The following is a 6,462-nucleotide window of genomic DNA, read 5'->3' as shown; positions in this document are numbered from 1 at the left end:
AAAAAAAAACAGAATAATGGGTAACAACATGGTTTACTGAGTATTGTAGGTGAAGAATGAACAAAGTATTATGGAAAAATGGAGGAAGGCCTATCTAACCCTGGAGAATTTGGGAAGATTTAATCTTGAGGCACAATCTTGAAATTCACTTAATTAAAAAGTGTAGATGATGTTAGAAAGGGTATGCATCATAAGGCTATTAATGTTACCATCATTCTCCTAGTTGCTCCAACCAAAAAGAATTGAGCCAGTCATATTAGACTCTTCTCTATTCCTGGCCACCCATATCCAGTCACTTATCAAATCTGGCTATTTGAACTGCTAAATATTCTTACTCCTTCTTCTCCACTCCATTTGTATTCTTCCCTTGATTAGATTTTCAACTCACTTTTGACTATTGCAGTAATTTCTCAGTTTATTTGCCTCCTTCCAAATTTATTCCATATGCCTCTGAATCTCCTTTTCATCTTACTACTTGATAAGGCAGATAAAGATATAAAAATTTTGTATCCCAAATACAAATTTGTCTCTTTTATTTCATTGCTCAACACTTATCAGCATTTTCATATCTTTATAGGATATATTCCAAGTTTTTCAACATGGCACACAAAATTCCCTCTCTCCCACATCCTCCTATGATCTTTCCAGTTTCAGTGGTGTGTATCCTCATTTGCTGACCCCACTGAATCATTAGTGTCTCAAGGGCACAACTGTATCTCAACCACATTTGCATTCCCAGCATCTAATACAATGTGTGACATAGAGTAGGCATTCTGTAAATGTGTGCAGTAAAATGATGGAGAGAGTTACAAATGCAGATGAGAGTAGGTATTGGGCCATCCTATGAAGAATGCCTTTAACTAAGGAGTTTGGACTTTATCCTATAGACAGTGTGGGACCAGTTGAGGTTTTCAAGCAGAAAAAATGAAACGATTCTTCTGTCATGTGTATACGTGTGAGGAAAGGGGTAATAAATACTAAACGTGGAAAGGTCTCCACATTGATACTGTGTGAAGTTTAGCCTTTGAGATTTGCGGCACTTTTCAAAGAAGCCTATAGCTGTTTGCAACCCTATCTCACTGACTCTGATGCAAAGTAGATCACTTAAAGCTACTAGCCAGAAGACTGCTCTGATAGCTTCGGCTATTCTAAAACCTGCTACAGTGATGCTTGAGGCTACTAGCTTCAGGGAATATTCTGTCTTTCTTTTACTCGCTTGGTTTATAGTTATCCTACTTTGGCCTACAACTTGACAGTTTAGGTCACTTTTGGATCAGTGCCTTCTTTGTGATTATAGCAACTAACATATACATAATGCTTCCTTTGTGCCAGGAACTATTTGAAGCATTTTACAAATGTTAATTAATTTAATCCCAATACAATTCTATAAGATCATTAGCACAATTAAGAGATCTGAGCTCATTTAGAATTGAATAATTATTTACAAAAACAATTAGGAGGGGCAATCAACTGTCATTAATGTCTACCTATACACTTGTACATATATACATATATATTCATAGAAAGATGTTTGAAATGAAGGTAATCTATTGTTAAGAAAAGATGTTTATGAGTGGTGGGATTGTGGGTTACTATTTCATACACACACATACATACATATATGTGTGTATAAAGGTATATGCATATTGTATTGCATTATATTCTAAGAATGTGATTTCATCAATAAAGCCATTAAAATAAATTTTAAGCTAGCCATATTTTTAATAGCCATCATAAACTGGCAGGGACAAAGGACCAGAAATTAAAAAGAGAGAGGAAGAGAATCTGGCATGAAAACCAAGAAGAAAAGAAAGAAGATTAAAAATAGAGGATAAGAGAAGAACATAGACAATGTCCCTACTTCGACATATTTATTTTCACTGAGGACAGAGAGTAATTATTTTTTATCTAACATTAGATATTTATGTTAACAGTGAATGGGACAAACAGAATGCCTGCTTTCAAAGAGATCATCATCCTAAATATTGTCAAATAATAATAAAATATTGTGTTAACAACAAAGAAGACCAGAATGATGTCAGAAACTGTATCAGTGGAAGCTACTTAAATGAGGTTTAAAGTTGCCTATTCAATGAACTGCATACATGCAAAAATTAAAGTAAAGATGGCAGTTGGCCAAACTAAAATGAAAGAGAATAGTGTTTGGGACATAAATACAGGAACTGAGAGTGGGGGTGAGGAAGATTGAGACAGGCAAGCTAGGCAAGGGCTAACTCTTAGAGGGCTTTGTAAGTAAGCTATGACAAATATTTTTAAATTAATCATAAGGGAAATTAAAACCATTTGTTTATTCATTTAGTCATCTAGTTATTCATTCAACATAGATCTAAGTGCTGAAAATACCTCTATAACCAAAACATAAAATTCCCCTGTGATGTATACATTCTAGTGGGGAGAATAGATTTAAATGAGGCAATTATTATCTCCATAAAAATCCATAAATTGAATAAGAAAGGAAATGTTATCGAGGTGAACTATTGTATAAATATTTACATAGTCACAATGTAAAAAGTGATTGTTTAAAAACGAACAGGGAATAGTGGTTTCATTTGGAAAGAGAGAAGGAGGGGTGTCAGATGAGAATTACAAAAAAAATGATTTCAATTATACCTGTAAGCTCTGTATGTGTATAATTCGAAACAAATGACAAAATATCAATATTTGTTAAATTTGAATTTTATGTTTGCTCTATACTTCCATGCATGGTTAAAATTTTTATATTTAAAAAACTTTATGCTATTTGAGCTACTTAAATATTGAATGCTAAAATATAAAATTTTAAAATAAAGTTTAAATTGGGTATTTTAAAAAGGAAAATAAGAGGAAACAACAGTAAGGAAATTTTGCAAATCTCAATGTGAATCTATTAGTGGTTTGGACTATAATGATGCAGTGGGAATAGACAGTAATAAAAAGATCAGATAGGTAAATAAAATCAGTAATTGTTTCCCTGAGAAGAGGGTAACTACAGTGTGGTCTGATCTGTGAGAGGAAGAAAGAAAAAATACTGGGAGGAAACAATTTGGGCTAGGCACTCAGAGAATTCCCTAAACCTTCTGCTAGGACGTTTTCATTGCACACCGTTCCTCATTAGATAAAGGCAAAATTGTCCTAGAAAGAATCTTTGATTTGTTTTCTCTCGAAGAATTTAGGATGACATATAAGCAGCAGATCCTTAGCTTCCCGGTCCAAAGCCAAAGGCATGGAAACACTTCCAGGTGGGTTTGCCAACTCTGGCAACCTTCCAAGAAACTCAAGGCAAAATGAAAAAGCAAAAACAATGGCCTTCAAAGAGTAACTCAGTGGAATTTGGTAAATGATACTGTGCTAAGTTTGTATGGTGACAGATGATTACAAGAATTAGTGGGGTGATCACATTGCAAGGTGCAAAAAATGTTGAATCACTATACTGTACACCTGAAACTATATAACCAATATAAGATCGTATACCAATTTTGCTTAAATTAAAAAAAAAATTTAATAAACAATTTTAATATTAAAAAAGTAACTGTGGAAAGCTTATAACAGAAGTTAGAATGATTTCTTGCTTTTTCACTCATAAAGAAATGCATCATATTTTAAATGCAAAGTTGTAAAATGGAAGGAAGGCAGTGCATATCAACATTTTAATGTCAGTAGAAACATTCTCTTGGAAGTTCCTTTGGTTCCCTGAGTTACCTAATTGCTTTCGAGGTTGGAACCTTTGTATCTCCCCTTAAAGGGAAAAAAGTGAACAGAGTCAAACAAAGCAGAGTTGGTGGGAATCTGGGAGGGAGTGGAGGATGAGCTCCAAGGGGGCGTAACCACTGACAAGTTTTATAACTCCAACATTTGAGCTACTCAGCTACTCTCTTCTTACAAATGATTAATTTGCGTTCCTCAGTTGTCCCACTTTTCTTGTTTTTTGTTTGTTTGTTTGTTTTACCTTTTAACAAATAAGAACATTAAATAAAAACATTGGAGGATTGCTTTTCATTATCAATAATGATAACCCTCTTAAGCATTATCCTTTTAAATCCTATGATGTAAATATTATTATTTTACAGTTGAATTAATTTAGAGCCAGGAAGATTCTGTATGTTGCTCAAGATCACAAAACCAGTGGAAAATCAAGCCCGCTACTGTGATACCCCTATTTTATGCTATGTGCCTTTCTTCACAATCAATTTCGAAGCTCCATATTTTTAAGAAATTATGGAAAGAAAAAAAAATGAGCTTTCAAGCTTGCCATATGTTACTTATTGCCAGGTTGCTCCAATAATTTTCATTTCAAATATACTTAAAATGAACTACCTATTTGGTTATTACAATTCAATTTGGACAAGGAAAGGGGTGAAAAACTCCTTGCCATTGTTAAATATTGTGTGTTTCTGATTATTCAGGCAAGGCATCCTCACAGATTGCAAGACCTTGTCAGCTTACAATCCCTTATTTTTTATTTTTTATTTTTTATGCCTACAACACCTGGTCTTCCTAGGTGATCTCCATCCAAGTGCTAATCAGGCCTAACCCTGCTTAGCTTCTGAGATCAGATGGGATCGGGCTTGTTCAGGGTGGCATGGCTGTAGACAAAATATGGTTATTTTTATTAATATAATTGCAATAAATAGTTCCTATTAATGTTAAAAATGGAATAGGTTTTCAGAATTGTAACCTCTAATTTCTTGGCTTCTAGGTTAGGTAATATTCTGAATAGGAAAATATGCTATGTAGCTAGTTAGCCTATCATTCATTTATTCATTCAGAAAAAGTTCTCTTATCAAATTTCTACATTGTTTTCAACACTGTGCTAGGTTCTATTGACAGAGCTATAAAAGAAAGGTATCCGACCTCCCATTTATGTAGAATCAAATGTCCATAGTAGAAATCTAACTTAAATTCATTGTATTAAGTGTATAGCAAATGGTGCATCTAATAATTAAACCGTATGCCAGGTGCAATGGCGGCACAAAGGATAGAAGTACTCATGAGCGAAGAGTTCCAACTAGGTGCTAAGACAGCACTGGAAACTGGTCACACAGCGATTGTATAGCCACGGTTCCTACCCTCAAGTACCCCAGAGTCTGTACAGAGACACGTACAAATAAAGAGGCAATTTCAATATATTAAGTATGCCTGGCATACAGTAAAAATCAATTTAATGTTTGTCTAATGAAAGAATAACAGAGAGAGGAGAAAGTTAGGGAAAGAATGAAGGAACAAACAAGCAAAGGGAAAGAATGAAGAAGGAAGGAAAGTGCTAGGACGAGGCATTGATTATGGGAATCCTGAGGAGAGAATACTAACCAGGTCTTGGAAGTTCATTGGTATCTTTTGAGAGGAAATTAAATCAATGCATGTGAAAATGAGAAGTTAATCAGGTGAAAGGGAGAGAAATTTTCAAGCAGAAAGAAAAGACTCTAAGGATAAAGCAATATTTCCTGTCTAAGAAATATGTATTTTTTTCCCAATATCACAAAGCTATTCAAAGGCAAGTGAGTCACTATTTCACATTCACCTTTCTATCCAAGTCTATGTTATGGGAACTATCCTTTTTTAAAGAACAAACATCATAATGGTGATCGGTTGTAAAAGAAAGTCTTAGGATAGAATTCCCAGATCCCTAAGCAATTCCTAGAATTCTCTTGTTCAGTTTGCTACATAAACACTCACCAATACAATCTGAAGAAGGTGAACTTATGACAAATGTAGTGCATGTCTCTAACAATTCGTCTTTATTACCTTATAATGGCATAGTGGTTTAAATCAACAAGCTTTGGAGTCAGACATACCCATGTTGAAATCTACATTTCACCAATGACTCATTGTGCGACTTTAAGCAAACAAATTTTCTTCTCTGAACTTCAACTTCTTCTTCCATAAAATGGAGGGAACAGTAGTAACTAATTCATGAATTTATTGGGGAGATTAAATAGAATGCAAATAGTACCTCTTAACAGTTCAATTAAATTATTTTTTTTTAAATAGTGATGAGAAATGAATACAGAGATGGATAGATTTAAGAATGAACAAAAGAGAAAATGTGGGGAAAGTTCCAACCTCTCTCTATTGAATGCCTTCTATATTTAAAAGTAAGATCCTTTAAGTTAATGACTATGTATTCCAGTGAATGGCAAAGTGTAGGTGATAAATTTGTATTTGTTGAACTAAACTTACTATTATAAATATCTCTTTTAACTTCACTTAGATTATCTTTTTTAGGACTTCTGATTTTAAATGAATGGATGACACAAGGTTAATGGTGATCTGGAAAGTCCATAAAGGTACTCAGGAGCCAGAACAATACTAAAAGGCACTTACTATCTTTCTTTTCTTTTCTTTTTTTTTTTATCACTCTCCCTGATTTTAAAACAACAATGGTTTTCTGGTTTTTTTGATGACTTCATTACCCACTTTTGATATTTTTTCTCACAAACAAGGGAAAGATATATTTTTAACCTT

The 6,462-nt window shown here is 33.8% G+C and overlaps 1 protein-coding gene and 1 pseudogene across 1 annotated transcript in view; one reads left to right on the top strand and one right to left on the bottom strand.

The window, feature by feature from the left end:
- GRM5 (glutamate metabotropic receptor 5) overlaps positions 1 to 6,462 on the top strand; it is a 418,657-nt gene that overhangs the window by 349,621 nt on the left and 62,574 nt on the right. The window lies entirely within an intron of this gene.
- LOC111742000 lies at positions 4,474 to 4,591 on the bottom strand (annotated as a pseudogene).

Source organism: Pteropus vampyrus, unplaced genomic scaffold, assembly GCF_000151845.1.
Source record: "Pteropus vampyrus isolate Shadow unplaced genomic scaffold, Pvam_2.0 Scaffold84, whole genome shotgun sequence".
In the NCBI taxonomy this organism is placed as follows: Eukaryota; Metazoa; Chordata; class Mammalia; order Chiroptera; family Pteropodidae; genus Pteropus; species Pteropus vampyrus.
The sequence above is the reverse complement of the archived record's forward strand: the minus strand, read 5'-3'. Positions and strand labels throughout refer to the sequence as shown.